Consider the following 18183-nt stretch of genomic DNA (forward strand, 5'->3'; position numbering starts at 1 on the left):
TCAGTTGCTCTTTGTATATTCAATTTGCTTTGTTTTCATTATATTTAATTTTATGTAATTAAATATGTAAAATATTTACATGGCTTAAAGTCGAGACTATGTACAAAGGGATTCTCAGAAAAGTCCCATTTTCCCTTCTCCAACCATATCCACCACCCACTTAACAACCTATTTCTGGTTTATAGTTCCTAAGCATCTTCTACAAAAATGACTTGTGTGTTTCCTCTGGGAAAATGACTAGAAGAGCAACTGCTAGGTCAAAGGGGAAATGCTCAGATACTTACGTTAGGTATCACCAAATTCTCCATAGTAACTGCTGACATCCATTCCTTTTTTTTCCTCACCAAAATAACTCATCATTACTATACCACATTGTTACAATATTACCAAATATACAGACTACTTTATAACTGGAAGTTTGTTCTCTTAATCCCGTTTACCAATTTTGCCCCTCGCACCCCCCATCTTCCATCTCGCAACAACCAGTCTGTTCTCTGTATTCAAGGGTCTGTTTTTTGGTCTGTTTCGTGTTTTAGGTTCCACATATAAGTGAAATCATGCGGTATGTGTCTTTGTATGTCTGACTTATTTCAAATACCCTCCAGGCCCATCCATGTTGTCACAAATGGAAAGATTTGTATGGCTGAGTAATATTTTCATTATGTGTGTATTTTTATGTATACATATACCTTCTTTACTCATTCATCTACCTTTGGACAGTGGGTGGCTTCCATACCTTGGCTATTGTGAATAATGCTGCAATAAATATAAGAGTGCATAGATTCTGAATTAGTGTTTTTCTTTTCTTTGGGTAAATAGCCAGTAGTGGAATTACTGGATCACATGGCATTTCTAATTTTACTTTGTTGAGAACCTACTATACTGTCTTCCACAGTGGCTGCACGAGTTTGCACTTCCACCAATGGTGAACATGGGTTTCCTTTTCTCCATATCCTTACTAATACTGTTGTTTCCTATGGGTTTGATTTTAGCTATCCTGATTTATGTGAGGTGATATCTGTGGTTTTGGTTTGCATTTCCCTCATGATGACTGATACTGAGCATCTTTTCATGTGTCTGTTTGCCTTCTGTATGTTTTCTTTGGGAAAAAAAATGTTCAGGTCCTCTGCTCAGTTTTTAATTGGACTGTTGGCGTTGAGCTGCATTAGTTCTTTATATATTTTAGATATAAACCCCTTATCAAATATATCATTTGCAAATATTTTTCTCATTCAGTAGGTTGCCCTTTTGATGGTTTCATTTGCTGCGTAAAAGCTCTTTACTCTGAAGTAGTACCAACAGTTTATTTCTGCCTTGTTTCCCCTGCCTGAGGAGACTCATATCTAGAAAAATGTTGCTAAGGGCGATGTCCAAGAGATTACGGCTCATTTTCTTATAGGAGTTTTATGGTCTCTAATCCATTTTGAATTTATTTTTCCATATGGTGTTAGAAAGTGGTCCAGTTTTCATTTATTGACGACAGTCTTTTCCCTTGTTACATTCTTGCTGCCTTTGTCATAGATTAATTCATTATATAAGTGTGGGTTTATTTCTGGGCTCTATCCTGTTCCACTGATATATATATCTGTCTCTGTATCAGCACCATACTGTTTGGGTTACTATAACTTTGTAGTAGATCTTGAATTCTCGGATTGTGATACCTCCAGCTTTCTTCTTTCTCAAGATTGCTTTGGCTATTTGGAGTCTTTTGTGGTTCCATACAAATTTTAGGACTGTTTGCTCTAGTTCTGTGAAAAACGCTACTGGTATTTTGATAGAGATTACACTGAATCTATAGATTGGCTTTGGGTAGCACAGACCTTTTAACACCATTAATTCTTCCATTCCATGAGCATGGAATATATTTCTATTTGTGCGGTCTTCAATTTCTTTTGACAATGTCTTACAGTTTCAGAGTATAGGTCTTTCACCTCCTTGGTTAAATTTACTCCTAGATATTTTACTCTTTTTGGTGCAATTGCAAATGGGATTGTTTTCTTAATTTCTTTCTACAATTTCATTATTAGTGTATAGAAATACATAACATTTCTGTATGTTAATTTTTTATCCTTCAACTTCACTGAATTTATTTATTCTAATAGTTTTTTGGTGGTATCTTTAGGATATCAGGTCAGCGGCAAATAGTGACTGCTTTACTTCTTTCTTACCAATTTGATGCTTTTTATTTCTTTTTCTTGTCTGGCTGCTGTTAGGACTTCCCATACTAGTTGAAAAGGGTGGGGAGAGTATACATCCTTGACTTATTCCTGATCTTACAGGAAAAGCCCTCAGTTTTTCCCCATGGAGTATGATGTTAGCTGTGGGTTTTTCATATATGGCCTTTATGATGTTGAGGTATGTTCTCTCTATACCTTATTTTGTTGAGGGTTTTTATCATCAAAGAATGTTGCACTTTGTCAAATGCTTTTTCTGCATCTATTGAAATGAGCATATGTATGGTTTTTTTTAATCCTTATTCTTGTTAATGTGATATATTACAGTGATTGAGTTGTAAATATTGGACCACCCTCACACCTGGAATAAATCCCACTTGATTGTGGGGAGTGAGCTTTTTAATGTATTATAATTATCTTTGCTAATATTTCATTGAGAATTTTTACATCTATGTCTATCAGGGATATTGGCCTATAGTTTTATTTTGTTTGTAAGGTCTTTGTCTAGTTTTGGTATCAGGCTAATGCTGGCCTTGCAGAATGAATTTGGAAATTTTCCTTCCTCTTTTATTTTTGAGAGAATAGCTGTATTAACTCTTCTTAAAATGTTTGGTGGAATTCAATTGTGAAGCTACCTGATCCTGGACTTCTGTACATTGGGAGTTTTTAAATAACCAATTCACTTTTTAAAAAATGTTTATTTATTTTGAGAGGGGAGGGGAGAGGCAAGGGGCAGAGAGAGAGAGAGAGAGAGAGAGAGAGAGAGAGAGAGCGAGCGCGAGCACGCGTGCGCCAGAGAATCCCAAGCAGGCTCTGCAATATCAGGGCAGAGCCTGATGCAGGTCTCAAACCCTCAAACTGTGAAATTATGACCTGAGCCAAAATCAAGGGTGGGACACTCAACTTACCGAGCCACCCAGGTATGCTGATACCAGTTCACTTTTATTACTATTATCAGTCTGCTCAAATTTTCAATTTCTTGATTCAGTTCTGGAAGATTGTATGTTTCTAGGACTTTATCAATTTCTTCTAGGTTGTCCCAATTTCTTGGCATAAAAATTTTCACAGTATTCTCTTATAACCTTTTGCATTTCTGTGGTGTTGGTTTTATTTCCCCTTCTTCATTTCAGATTTTATTTAAGTCCTCCATTTTTTTCTTGGTGAATCTGGTTAAAGGTTTATCAATTTTGTTTATCTTTTCAAAGATAAATTATTTTCTATTGGTTTTTTTTTTTAGTCTCTAGTTCATTGTTTTCCACTCTAATCTTTATTATTTCCTTCCTTCTACTAACTTTGTGCAATTGTTCTTCTTTCTCTAGTTCCTTCGTACAAGGTTAGATTGCCTGAGATTTTTGTTTCTTGAGATAAGCCTGTACTGCACTACTTCCCTCTTAGGAACTGCTTTTGTTATGTCCTAAAGATTTTGGACGATTATGTTTTAATTTTCATTTGTCTCCATGTATTTTTTATTTCTTCTTAGATTTCTTTGTTGACCCCATTGGTTGTTCAGTATCATGTTTTAGCCTTCATTTGTTTGTGTTTTTCTAGTTTTTTCTTGTAAATGATTTCTAGGTTCATACCATTGTGGTCAGAAAAGATGTCTGACAGGATTTCAATCTTCTTAAGTGAATTTTATTTTAGTTTATTTTATTATCTCTTTAAGATATCTATCCCCCCTTTCCCATTAACCTCAATGTGGGGCTTGAACTCATGACCTGGAGATCAGGAGTTGCATGCTCTACCAACTGAACCAGCCAAGCACCCCTGATTTCAGTCTTCTTAAATTTATTGAGACTTGCTTTGTGACATAAAACATGTAATCAATGCTGGAGAATGTTCCATGTGCACTTGAAAAGAATGTGTATTCTGCTGTTTGGGGACAAAATGTTATTTATAGGTCTGTTAATTCCATCTGGTCTATAGGAATCATTCAAAGTCATTACTTCCTTGTTGATTTTCTGTCTGAATGATCTCTTAAATGGAGTGTTAAACTCCCCTACCATTATTACTCTCAATTTTCCCCTGTATGTCTATTAATATTTACTTTGTGTGTTTAGGTGCTCCTATGTTGAGTGGATAGATATTTACAATCATTATATCCTCTTATTAGATTGATACCTTTAAGATCATGTAATATCCTTCTTTGTCTCTTGCAGTCTTTATTTTAAGGTCCATTTTCTCCGATTTAAGTTGCTACTTCAGCTTTTTTTCTTCCATGGAGAGTACCTTCTTCCATCTCTTCAGTGTCAGTCTGTGGGTGTCTTTAGGTCTGACAGGAGTCTCTTGTAGGCAGCATATAGATGTTTTTTATCTGTTCAGTTACCTTATGTTCTTTGATGGGAGCATTTAGTATGTATTTAAATTTAGAGTAATTATTGATAGGTACGTACTTATTTCATCTTGTTCATTATTTTCTGGTTATTCTTGTAGTTCTTTTCTGTTCGTTTCTTCTCTTGTTCTCCTCTTTTGTGATTTGATAGCTTTCTTTAGTGCTTTGGATTCCATTCACTTTATTTTTTATGTATCTATTATATATCAAAAAAAATCTATGTTCTTGATTTGTGGTTACCTTAAGGTTCATATATAACATTCTTTGTGTATAATAGTCTATATCAAATTAATGGTCACTTAAATTCAAACACATTCTAAAAGCACTGAACTCTACTCCCTCCTCCACATTTTATGTGGACATTGCCATATTTTACATCTTTTTATTTTGTGTATCCTTTGACTAACTTATTTTAGATAGAAATGATATTACTACTTTAGTGTTTTAATCTCCATACCTGGCTTTATTGGTGGTGAATCTACTACCTTTACAATATGTCTGCTTTTACCTGTGAAATTTTTTATTTTCATAATTTTTTTCTATTTATGGCCTTTTCTTTCCACTTAAAGAATTCCCTTTAACATTTCCTATAAAGGTGGTTTACTGGTGATCAACTCCTTTAACTTTTGCTTATCTGGCAAACGCTCTCCTTCAGTTCTGAATGATAATCTCGGTGAAGAGTATTCTTGGCTGTAGTTTTTTCCTTTCAGTACTTTGAGTATATTGTGCCACTCCCTTCTAGCCCAAAAGGTTTCTGCTGAAAACTGAGCTGTTAGTCTCATGGGATTTCCCTTTATATAACCATTTTCTCTTTGGGGTTTTCCCCCACTTGAGAGAGAGAGAATGTGTACACAAGAAGGGGAGAGGGAGACAGGAAGAGAATCTGAAGCAGGCTTCACACTTAGTGTGAAGCCTGATATGGGGCTTGATTCTGGGCTCATGACCTGAGCTGAAATCAAGAGTCAGATGCTCTATGACTGAGCCACCCAGACACCCTTCTTCTGTTTTTAAGATGCTTTTTATCATTAATTTTTGCCATTTTATTTTTGTGTGTTTTGGTGTGGCCCTCCTTGAGTTCATCTTGTTAGGGTATTTCTGTGCTTCTTGAACCTGCATGTCTGTTTCCTTCCCCAGATTTGAGAGATTTTCAGCTAATATTTCTTCAAATATATCTTTTGCCTCCTTTTGTTTTCTGAGATCCCTATAATGTGAATGTTATTATGCAGGATAATGTCACAGAGCTCCCTTAACCTGTTCTCATTTTTAATTCTTTCTTCTTTTGGCTGTTCAGCTTGGCTGCCTTCCCTTACTCTTTCTCCAGATTGTTAACTGATTCTTCTATGTCTTCTAATCTGCTATGGATTCCTTCTAGTGTATTTTTCATTTCAGTTATTGTATTCTTCAGCTCTGACTGGTTCTTGCTTATATTCTCTATAATGTTGTTGAAGTCCCAAGTTCATTCTTTTTCCAAGTCCAGTAAATATCTTCATGACCATTACTTTGAACTCTTTATCAGGCATACTGATTAGCTTGATTTCATTTATGAAATGTTTTATTAGCTCTTCATTTAGCTCTTTTTCTGTGATTTAGTCATGTTCTTTCATTTGGGGCATATTCCTCTGTCTGTTCATTTTGTCTAACTCTCTGTATTGTTTCCATGTATGAGGTAGGTCAGTTCCTAGTCTTGAAAGGAGTAGCCTTGTGTAGAAAAGGTCCTGTGTTCCCTATAGTATCATCTCTGCTAATCACCATACCAGTTCTCCAGGGGTATCCCCTTTGTGGGCTGCATGAACCCTCCTGTTCTGACTGTGCCACAACTGCCGTGGGCATGCTAGTGGTTAGGGCTAGCCTTTGACCCAGCTGGCTGCAATGACCTGCTTCACCTGCTATGGGTGCACTGGTCAGAGTTTACTACCTGTGCTGTTGAAAGGCCTAACTGCAGCTATGGTAGGCACTGATGGCTGGGGCCTACACTCAGCCCAGGTATCTGCAATTACCCTCTGCCACAGCTCCAGGTACTCTGATGGGCAGAGCTTGCTCCCTGCTCAGTGACCTAAGAGGCTTGGCTGCAGGAACTGAGAGTATTTAAGTGTGTGGGGTTATTTCCTCTATCTCCCTAGGGTATAAGTCACTTTGCAGTGGTGCCTGCAAAGGTGGATGAGTTGGGTGGGGTTGGTCTGCGGGGGAACTCTGGGCCACAGCACACAGTGCTACCAAGATAGACGGAGAATGTTAGAAGTGGCTCCTGCACTGCTCTTGAAAACAGAGTGGAGGTTCCTCAAAAAATTAAAAAGAACTACCCTACAACTCAGCACCAGCACTGCTAGGAATTTATCCAAAGGATACAGGAGTGCTGATTCATAGGGGCACATGTACCCCAATGTTTATAACAGCACTTTCAACAATAGCCAAACTATGGAAAGAGCCCAAATGTCCATCAACTGACGAATGGATAAAGAAGATGTGGTTTAGGAGCACCTCAGTGGCTCAGTCAGGTAAGCATCCAACTTTAGCTCACATCATGATCTCACTGTTCCTGAATTCAAGTCCCACATTGGGCTCTGTGCTGACAGCTCAGAGCCTGGAGCCTGATTCTGTGTCTCCCTCTCTCTGCCCTTCCCCTACTCACACTTTGTCTCTCTCAAAAATAAATAAAACATTTAAAAAAATTTTAAAGATGTGGTTTATATACAATGGAATACTATTTGGCAATGAGAAAGAATGAAATCCCACCATTTGCAACATGGATGGAACCAGAGGGTATTTTGCTGAGTGAAATAAGTCAGTCAGAGAAAGACAGATATCCTATGTTTTCACTCATATGTGGAACTTGAGAAACTTTAACAGAAGACCATGGGGGAAAGGAAGGGGAAAAATAGTTTCAGAGAGGGAGGCAAACCGTAAGAGGCTCTTAAACACAGAGAACAAACTGAGGGTGGATGGAGGTGGGGAGGGAGAATGAGGGTTGGGCACTGAGGAAGGCACCTGTTGGGATGAGCACTGGATGTTGTATGTAAGGGATGAAACATGATGGAATCTATCCCCCAAACCAAGAGCACACTGTATACACTATATATGGGATGAGATGGGATGGGATGCGATGGGCAGGGAAGGGAAAAAGGGAAGAGGAAAAGGAAAGGGAAAGGAAAAGGAAAAGGTAAGGAAAGAAAAAAAAAAAAAAAAGCAAAAAAGCAGCCCAGATTTGAAGAGGAAAAGAAAGAAGTGGCTCCTGCAAGTGTCTGGCTATCTAGGCTAAGGGGTGGCAAGAAAAACGGTGCCCACCAACACTGTTCCAGGAGACATGTCCTGCAGACCTCTGCCCCCACAGCACGTCATAAAATTAGTCAGTGAATCGGCTTCACGTATACCCCAGGTGCTTGCAAACTGCTGATTCTGTGCTGTGTCTCTGGGCAGGTTATTTTGCAAGCTGGCTCTTTAAGGGCAAGGACTTGGTTTCCTGTCACCCACTGGCTCTTCCAGAGGTAAGCCAGGGCTAATTTTCAAAGCCAGATGTTAAAGGGACTTGTCTTCTCAGCGAGGGTCCCCAGGGCCACGGACTGATTCCCTCAGTCTTCCATGCTTGTGATGTCGCTCCTGTTTGCAATTCATCTGGCCAGGAAGTTTCATTCTAGACTGCAATTCCATCCATCTAACCATTTTCGATACGGCGGCCTTCTCTCTACAAGGAGCAGATCTGTTCTGTCAATCTTCACGTTTTCAGAGTCAGTCACATAGTAATTATTGCTACTCTGTGGGATGAGGTGAGCTCAGGATCCTCTTATTCGACCATCTTTCCCCTTTCTGATCCTCAGTCTTGAATGATAGTTTAACTAGTATTAAAGTCTTAGTTGAAATATTAGTCTCTTGTGTTCTAAATTCTATTGTTGATGAGAAACCTGTTCTTTCTTAGAGGTATGGCAGACACTCTTCGCAGCTCTCAAAATCTGTGTCTCCTGCCTTTTCTGAAGCACCTGTATTTATCCAGGAAACTCCCTTGCATTTAGGTACGACACACAACGGATATGTAGCCAAAGGAAGGTGAGCATGTGTGATATGAGCCACTCCTGGGCTGAGCTCATTCCCCTTCCTGTTGACAAGGAGCAACTCTGAAGAACACACGGGGAAGGCAGCAGAACCACCATCAGCTGGGTCCCTGAGTGTACACAGCCACCCAGTGCCTGAAATACCCACCCAGGACTGTGACCCGAAAGAAATGATTTGAGGCATTACATTTTCGGTTCATACTACTTAATATAAACTACTTTTTTTTTTTTACTTTTAAGTTTATCTATTTTGAGAGAGATAGAGACAGTGTGAGTGGCAGAGGGGTAGAGGGAGAGGAAGAGGGAGGGAGAGAGGGAAAGAAAATCCCAATCCCAAGCAGGTTCTGCCCGATCAGTGCAGAACCTGACATGGGGCTCGAACTCACGAATCGTGAGATCATTCATGACTTGAGCCGAAATCAAGAGTTGGACACTTAACCAACTGAGTCACCAAGCTGCCCCAATACAAAATATTTCTAATTGGTTCTTTTTCATATCTTTCCTCTCTTGCTGCATATGCTACTACTTCCCTTTCAAAAAATTTTTTTGTTTGTTTATTTTTGATACAGAGAGAGACAGAGCATGAGAGGGGGAGGGGCAGAGAGAGAAGGAGACACAGAACTGGAAGCAGGCTCCAGGCTCTGAGCTAGCTGTCAGCACAGAGCCTGATGCGGGGCTCGAACCCACGACCGTGAGATCTGACCTGAGCCGAAGCCGGAGGCTTAACCGACTGAGCCACCCAGGCGCCCCCAAAATTTTTATTTACTCTAAGGCTTCACTGTATCTTCTGCCTGCTCTCAGCCTCGTACAAATGTTCTTCACCAGAGCACTGACATGAAATGTGGTATCTGCATGTACTTGTATTACAGTTACTGATTGTCTCAACTACCTTGTTATTCACCATGGCCCAGGAACTCTGCCAGGAATAGGCACAAAGACACTCACTTACCAATGTGAACTTCCTACTTACAAAATCAATTAGCCTTCATGTGACTCTGTCCCATTTGCAAGTACAGATTTTTATTCAGGTTATTTTGACTTGTTTCCAGTATTTTTGGGCATACAAATAAACATATCTACAGCACGTTACCAGTCATGGATTAAAACTAATTAAGTAGAACTAGGTTCCAGCCTGACCTCAGAAAGGTTATAACGGATAAGAGCTGTGTGTACCAGCACCATATCCTTCCTTAATGATGTTTCCGTATGACCTTCTCACCTTCTAATCATGGTTATCATCTGACCTGCACTATGTTTCCCTGGCTTGCTGATGATTACATTTTTGTAATTAAATCAACAATATGAGAAATTAAAACATACGTACCCTGCTTCCTCCAGATCCTTCCAACGTTCTTGAGAAAATTAAGTTATACTGATATGATTCTGTTTTCCACATTAATTTTTACCCAATGTCCTATGTTCACTTAAATACAGTAAATTAACATTCTGGTGATGTATATTTTAACGTATCCTTTCCTCACAATGTGACTGTGTCTTATTTACTGCAAATTCTACACATATATTCACCTCTTCGTCATTTTGGTGGGAACAGATAATTATTACAAGGACAAATCTCAGAATGATGGAAAAGGGATTTCTATACCTTGTGTTAGTTATTCACTTTTTGGTACCAAATTTTAAGACGTCAATATACCTAAAGAAATGGACAAATAGAGGACAGGGACAGGTGAAGGGTCCTAAGAATGGGAGTTGTTCGAAAGAAGGAGATGTTCGTTTGGGAACTATTGTGTGCACCACCACCAGAGATGTCCAACTACAGATAGCTGCTGAGCAAATGTGCTCGCAAAACAGGTTTAAGTCATCAAAAGACATCTGAACTAGAGACTGCTTCCTAGTTCTCAGTGATTATCATCAACTTTAGTTTTGCTCTTAATGACCTGGAAACTACTCAGGAGTTCCTGAGACCTCTTGGGAAGCACCAAGCTACTGAACACAGCCCCAGGGATGACTTGACAACCAGACAGGATGACACTACTCAAGTTCCAAGCTTCTAATGCTCTGTTTGTCATCGCGGAGGCCGTGAACCACACCAGTCACCAGAGGAAGAGCCTTTACTCAACATCACGCCACCCGGGAGGGCCAAGCAACCACGCCGGCATCTGACTTCTGGGCCAGCTTACTCCGCTGCCATAAACACCTGCCTGCTTTGTTTCCACTCCCTCAGGATTCAGAAAATACAACATACACTTCTCCTCAGACTGATTTTTTTTTAAAGCACAGTGTAAGTTTTTGGGGCAAGCAGATCCCTTAAGTAAAGTAATTCTACCTACATACATATGGTGCTTTTCAGTTTGTAAGGTATTTTATGGAGATTATGTGATTTGGTGTGTCGAAATCATGCTCCTGAATGTATATTCCATGAATGATGCCAAGATGTTCAAGTGTTAAAATTGAGTAATAGTTTTTTTCCCTAATAATTTTTTCTTAATTTGAGGGAAAAGTGCCCTATATAAAACAGATATATTCACATTAACAGAATAAAGGAAAACAAATCATATGATAATCTTGAGAGATGCAAAAAAATCTTGGACAAAATTCAACACCCATTCATGACAAAGAACCTCTCAGCAAATAAGAATTATTAAAAAAAAATTATTGTAAATTTCCTCAAGAACTTAAAAATTGGGAAAAAGGCAAGAATATCTGCTCTGATCACTTCTACCCAACATTTTAGGATGTCCTGGCCAGTTCAGTGAGGCAAGGGGGAAAATAAGAGCACAGAGATTAGACAGGGAAAGTAAAACTATTTGTAGATCATGTTTAAATATTTTTCTTTAATGTATGTTTATTTTTGAAGGAGAGACAGAGTGTGAGTGGGGGAGGGGCAAAGAGAGAGGGAGACACAGAATCCCAAGCAGGCTCCAGGCTCTGAGCTGTCAGCACAGAACCCAACACAGAGCTTCAACCCACAGAGCTGCAAGATCATAACCGGACCAGAAGCCAGATGGTTAAGTGACTGAGCCACCCAGGCGCCCCACTGTAGATCATGTTTATATACAGTTGACCCTTGAACAGTAAGAGCTTAAACTGTGCAGTCCCATTTACATGTGGATTCTTTTCAATAAACATGAGAAAATTTTTTGGAGATCTGCAACAATTGGAAAAAACAGACACAAACTGTGTAGGCTAGGAATATCGAAAAAATTAAGAGAAAGTCAGGTATGTCATGAACGCATAAAATATAGGTAGGTGTATTACACTTGTCCGTTTTATCATTTACTACTATAAAACATCCACAAATTTATTATAAAAAATTAAACTTAATTGAAACTTACAAGTGCTTATAGACTGTACGGGGCATCATTTTCAGTCGAGAAATGTAAACAAGCACAAATACGGAGTAATGGAATCATAAATGCATAAAATTAACTGAAGTATGTACTGCATGATGCCATCATCTCACAGCCACCTCCTGTCTGCATTGGGCTCAGGTGTTGTGAGTAGCCCCTTAAGACGCCAGGTGATGCTGATCATCTCCGCATGAGCAGTGTGCCTCTCCAGTGAGATGCATGTGGTAGTAAAAAGTGATTTCTAAACAGTTCTCGTGTATTTTTTTTGTCGTGTTTAGCACAATACTGTAAATCTTGAATAACACCACAGGACCTATACGAAGTACACGGGCAATGCTGGGAGTGCTCCCAAGAAGCAGAGGGAAGTCATGACATTGCAGGAAACAGTTGAATTGCTGGGCCACCAGGGTGGCTCCCTCGGTTGAACACCTTTAAATGTCTGGCTTCGGCTCAGGTCATGATCTGCAGTCCATGAGTTCGAGCCCCGTGTTGGGCTCTGTGCTGACAGCTCTGAGCCTGGAGCCTGCTTCAGATTCTGTGTCTTTTTCCCCCGCCTCTCTCTCTGCCCCTCCCCCACTTGCACTCTGTCCCCCCCAACATAAATAAACATAAAAAAATTAAGAATGAGTTGAATTGCCTGATATAAACTATACACTGAGGTCTGCAGCCATGGCTGCCCACCATTTCAAGACAGCTGAATTCAGCATAAAGGACTGTTGAGAGAGAGAGAGAGAGAGAGAGAGAGAGAGAGAGAGAGAGGGAGGGAGGGAGGGAGAAAGAAAGAGAATGTTGTGAAGTACACAGGCAGGTTCAAAATCTTACACTGTTTGTGAAATGCCTTTTTATCTTGTACTGAAAATGCAGCTTTTCGGTGGGTGGAGGATTGCTATAAAAAAGGCCCACCTATACACCTCAAAAAGACTTAAGAAAAAAGTTATTATATGACAACTTAAAGCAAAAGGAAGGTGAAGGATCTCAAGTTAGAGAACTTAATGCCAGCAATGGACGGTCTGATAATTTTAGAAAGAGGTTTGGCTTTAAAAAAAAAAAATACAAAAACCATCAAGATAAAAGGAAAAGCAGCCTCTGCCAACTAATAGCCAGCAGATAAGTTCCCTGACACCATAAAGAAAAGGGCTTGGGAGACGGACACCTGCCTGAACAAGTTTTGTTTTTAAGTTTATTTATTTATTTTGAGAGACACAGAGACAGTGAGCGGGGGAGGGGCAGAGAAGAGAGGGAGAATCCCAAGCAGGCTCCATGATGTCAGCATGGAGCCCGATGTGGGGCTTGAACTCACGAACCATGAGATCATGACCTGAGCTGAAATCAAGAGATGGCCACTTAACTGACTGAACCACCGAGATGGACCCTGAACAAGCCTTTAAGGCAGACAGAAGTGCCATATTCTGGAAAACAGCCTGCTACAAGGGACATTTACTAGCGTCGAAGAGAAATGGGCACCAGGATTTAAGGCAGGAAGCAATAGGCTAACTACTTTTTGTGCAGATGCAGTCAGGTGTATGATAAAGACCGCCCACACCAATCAAGCTGTTAAGCCCGAAGCCTTGGAGGAACACCAGCTGCCAGTCTTCTGGTTGTACAATAAGAAGGCCTGGACAACAAGAGCCCTTTCTCTGAATCAGTTCCATTAATGTTTTGTCCCTGAAGTCAGGAAGTACCTTGCCAAAAAAGGACTGGCTTTTAAAGTTCTTTTGATATTGGACAGTGCCCACAGCTACCCACAACCCTAGGAGTTCAACATCAAGGCATCAAAGTGCCCCCTATCTGCCCCCAAACACAACATGTCTAATTCAGCCTCTAGATCAGGGGATCGTAAGGACCTTCAGGGCTCATTACACACAGCACTCTATGGAAAGGACTATCAACATGATGGGAGAAAACCGTGATGGCGAGAACATCATGAAAATCCAGAAGGATTACACCACTGAAAATGCCGTCATTGTTAAAGAACAAGCCATGAAAATGCCATCAAGCCTGAAACAAATTCCTGCTGGAGAAAACTGTGTCCAGATGTGTGCGAGGGCACAGGATTTACAACAGAGGCAATGAAACAAACTACAGGTATGGCCAAGAAGGGTGGGGGTAACGAGTTTCAAGATATGGATTCTGAATTCATAGAATTCAAATTCAAGAGCTAACAGACACCACACCAGAGGAATTAACAGGAAATGACTTGAGTGCTTCCAGATCAGTGCCAAGATGAGGAGTAAGATGTAGAAGCATCAGTGCCAGACAATAGGCTGACCTCAGACAAACTGGCAGAGGCATTCTGATTGTTCCAGACTGCTATTTACTCGTATGATATGGACTCTTCTATGATACAAGCACTGAAGCTAAAGCAGGCAGTGGCAGGAGGACTGGTACCCTAGAGAAACGGAAAAGCAAAAAAATATCAGAAAGTACAACATATTTCTATAGTTACACCAAGCGTGCCCGCGTCTCCAGACTCCCCATCCTGTGTCTTCCACCTCTGCCACCCTTGAGACCAGGAGACCAATCCTTCCTCTTGCTCCCTCTCCTACTCAGTGTGACAACGACAAGCATGAAGACCTTTACAAGGGTCTACTTCCATTTAATGAACAGTAAATAATCATCATGCCATCCAGTTAATAAATGTATCTGTTGTATGTATGTAGGGGGAAAAACTGTCTTTGTGTGAAAAATCTAATAACTGTATCACACATTTTTGCATCATCATCAACATCATCACCCAAGTATTCATCATGTAAAAACATCATGTACAAGACTTGTATGAAAGTGGATAGCCTTTTACATAGGCATAAGCAGAGTGATAATATAAAATCAATACTGTGTTATTTTTCTTATTGTTTTAAACTTTGTTTTCAAAGAATAACTCCACCATACAGTATGCCCCTTTCTCTGACTGAAGAAATGATATATCAGACTATCATCACAGGTAAGTGGTTTAAAAAAAATGTAACAATGTATTCAACACTGTCATATAAATATGACTGTAATACTGTATGCCACAATTTTTTATAATGATTCATTAGTGTATAGGCTAGCTACCATAAAGCAATCATATTCTTACTTCTTTGTTATCAGTGCATGAATCGTTGTATCTGTAAATAAACAGAAGTTCTGTTCACCTTATCTTTCATTTTTGACATCTAGTGTTAGTAATATGTATAACAGCTAGAGTGCTTTTGTCATCTAGACAATACTGATATAGGCACTGACAGATGATTCATCTTGTAGACAAATAACACGAACTTATGATGATCAATAAACATAATACAGTACAGTAAATGTATTTTCTCTCATGATTTTCTTAACATTTTCTTTTCTCTAGCTTACTTTACTATATGAATGCAGTATATAATACATATAACATGCAAAATATTTATTAAATCGACTTTATGTTACTGGTAAGGCTTCTGGTCAACAGTAGGCTATTAGTAATTAAGTTTTTAGGGAATCAAAAATTCTATGTGAATTTTTCACTATATAGGTTTCTCCACCCCTAACCCCTACACTGTTTGAGGGTCAACTGTATACAGAAAATCCTAAGCGATCAACCCAAATCTTAGTGGAATTAATAAATTAACATTATTAAGGTTGCAGCTCAACTTAAAAAAGCTGCAGAATACATATATGCATACATATAAACATTTTGAAATGTTTAGAAATACCATTTATTACTCATAAACATAAAATACACAGAAATAAAACTTTTAAAATATGTACAAACATCAATGCTAAAAACTATAAAACACAACTGAGAGAAACTGAAGACCTAAATAAATGATAAAATATACCATGTCCATGGATAAGAATATACTCCCCAGACTGACAGATTCAATGCAGTCCTAATAAAAATCCAACTACACTTTTTTTTTTGTAGACAAACCAACTAAGTTACTTCTAAAAAGTATATGGAAATACAAAGGACTAAAATAGTCAAAAACTTGTGAAAAAGAACAAAGTTGGAAGACTTATAATACCTGATTTCAAGACCTATAAAACACAGAACCAAAGACAGGCTGGTACCAACTTGATAACAAACAGAACAGATTGGAGGGCTCCAAAGGCCCACGTGATTTACAAGAAACTACCAATACACTTCAATGGGAGAACAGAAGGTCTTTTCAATAAATGATGCTGGGCCAACTAGATAACCACTGGGGGAGGGGAGGGGAGAAAAAAAGGACCTCAATTCTATTCATACCACACATACAAATTAATTCAGGATGGATCACAAGTTTTAACATAAAAGCTAAGACTAAACCCTCTAGAAGGAAAACAAAGAAGAATGTCCTTGCAACCTTGCGGTAGGAAAGAATTCTAAGCAAAATACAAAGCACCAATCATAAAAGAAAAATATAAACCGATAAAGATGACTCCATAAAAGTAAAATCTTCTGCTCCTAAGAAAATGAAAAGGCAAGTGGTGCCTGGGTGGCTCAGTTGGTTAAACATCCAACTTTGGCTCAGGTCCTGATCTCACTGTTCCTGAGTTTAAGCCCCGTGATGGACTCTGTGCTGACAGCTTGGAGCCTGGAGCCTGCTTGGAATTCTGTGTCTCCCTCTCTCTCTGCCCACACTCCCACTCATGCTCTGTCTCTCTCAAAAATAAATAAAACATTAAAATTTTTTTAAAAGAATACTTATGTCCACACAAAACACTGCTCAAACTCCAAAATGGAACCAAACAAATGTCCTGGATAAACCTTTATTATTCAGTGCTTAGAAACCAAAGCAAAACAGGGGCACCTGGGTGGCTCAGTCAGTTAGGTATCTGACTTCAGCTCAGATCATGATCTCTCAGTTCGTGATATCGAGCCCCACATCAGGCTCTGTGCTGACAGCTCAGAGCCTGGAGCCTGCTTCAGATTCTGTGTCTCCCTCTTTCTCTGCCCCTCCCCTGCTAATGCTGTGTGTGTGTGTGTGTGTGTGTGTGTCTCTCTCTCTCAAAAATAAACTAACATTTAAAAACAGCAAAACAAAACTATCAAGCCACAATAAGACCTGGAGAAAACTTAAATGCATCCTATTAAGTGAAAGAATCCAATCTAAAAAGACGACATACTATAGGATTCCAAGTGCATGACATTCTGGAAAAGGCAGAACTATGGAGATCAGTGGTTGCCAGGAGACAGAGAGGAGGGAAGGAAGAACAGGTGACTGTTCTGTATAATACTACAATTGTGAATACGTGTCTTTATGGATTTGTCCACACTCACAGAATATATACCCCCAAGAGTGATTTGTAACATAAACTGTGGATTTGGGGTAATTATAAATGTGTCAATGTAGGTTCAACAAAGGCAACAAACGTACCACTCTGCTACCGGAATGCTGATAACCTGGGAAGCCGTGCATGTGTGGAGGTATATGGGGGTTTATGGGGAATCCCAGGGAAACTGTACCTTCTGCTCAAGTTTGCTATAAATCTAAAATCACTTTAATTTTTTTTTAATGTTTTATTTATTTTTAATACAGAGAGAGACAGAGCATGAGAAGGGGAGGGGCAGAGAGAGAAGGAGACACAGAACTGGAAGCAGGCTCCAGGCTCTGAGCTAGCTGTTAGCACAGAGCCTGACGCGGGGCTCGAACCCACGACCGTGAGATCTGACCTGAGCCGAAGCCGGAAGCTCAACCAACTGAGCCACCCAGGCGCCCCTAAAATCACTTTAAAAGATAGTCTTTTATCTAAAGATAAATCTAAAGTTGCTTTAAAAATTAAAAAAAAAAAAGGTTTGTAGGAGGTTAGGAAATATTTCTTAGATACCTAATTAAAAACACAAACCATAAAAGAAAAACAAAACAGGTAACAGACTTCATAAAAATTTTAATATAAAATTTTTTAATGTTTTATTTATTTTTGATACAGAGAGAGACAGAGCATGAGAGGGGGAGGGGCAGGGAGAGGAGACAGAGAACCGGAAGCAGGCTCCAGGCTCTGAGCTAGCTGTCAGCACAGAGCTCGACGCGGGGCTCGAACCCAGGAATGTGAGATCTGACCTGAGCCGAAGTCGGAGGCTTAACCGACTGAGCCACCCAGGCGCCCGCATAAAAATTTTAAACTTTTTTTCTTTAGAAGTATCATTAAGAAAATAAAAAGCTAAGTCATGGATTCAGAGAAAACATTTGCAAATAACACTATCTGATAAAAGACTTGAAAAACAACTGAGTATTTTAAATATTTTAAAGACTATTTAAAGTTTTTTGAAACAAAGATAACAGTGACAACACAATTTTTAAAATGAGCAAAAGATTTGTTTTAAGAGAGAGCATGAGCAGGGGAGAAAGGGAGAGAGGGAGAGAGGAAGAGGGAAAGAG

At 39.4% G+C, this 18183-nt stretch overlaps 1 protein-coding gene across 4 annotated transcripts in view; it reads right to left on the reverse strand.

Moving 5' to 3' along the window:
• The window catches only part of GPR160 (G protein-coupled receptor 160), an 82465-nt gene that overhangs the window by 41053 nt on the left and 23229 nt on the right, over window positions 1-18183 (reverse strand). The window contains exon 1 of one of the 4 annotated variants that reach the window (XM_029939914.1): window positions 14127-14203. The exons of the other annotated variants lie outside the window; for them this stretch is intronic. The gene's annotated coding sequence lies outside the window, so the exon portion shown is untranslated. Of the gene's footprint in view, window positions 1-14126; window positions 14204-18183 lie in introns of those variants that run through there. 4 annotated transcript variants of the gene reach the window in all.

The sequence above is a fragment of the Suricata suricatta genome, chromosome 5, assembly GCF_006229205.1.
Source record: "Suricata suricatta isolate VVHF042 chromosome 5, meerkat_22Aug2017_6uvM2_HiC, whole genome shotgun sequence".
In the NCBI taxonomy this organism is placed as follows: Eukaryota; Metazoa; Chordata; class Mammalia; order Carnivora; family Herpestidae; genus Suricata; species Suricata suricatta.